The sequence below is a fragment of the Haliaeetus leucocephalus genome, unplaced genomic scaffold (assembly GCF_000737465.1).
Source record: "Haliaeetus leucocephalus isolate CR32 unplaced genomic scaffold, Haliaeetus_leucocephalus-4.0 Scaffold217, whole genome shotgun sequence".
NCBI lineage: Eukaryota > Metazoa > Chordata > Aves > Accipitriformes > Accipitridae > Haliaeetus > Haliaeetus leucocephalus.
In genome coordinates, this window is record NW_010972653.1 from 2,536,467 (window position 1) to 2,536,850 (window position 384).

A 384-nucleotide genomic window follows, 5' to 3' on the forward strand; every position below is an offset into this window, starting at 1 on the left:
GGGGGGGGGGAAGGGGAAAGAAAAAAAAGGGGGGAAAAAAAAAAAAAGCAGATGATCTTGTATGTTGCACTTTACTGAGCGCCAGCCCGCCCGGCCCCCGCGGCCGGCCCAAGCCTCCGCATTCACCCTTTGCTTGCAGACAGATGACTGTCACTGGCTGGCTTTGAAGCTGCTGGATATTATTAACCCCCCAAAAAGGCATTAAAAAAAAAAAGCAAGGGGGCAAAAAAAAAAAAAAAAAAAAAGCTGACACACCCGGGGAGGGCAGCATTAAAAAAAAAAAAAAAAAAGAGAGAAAAGCGAGAGCAGCCTAACCCCACCTCCCTCATTTCCATACAAGCAGGGAGGTGCCTGGCATTTGGCGCCAAAAGCCCCATTCGCTCT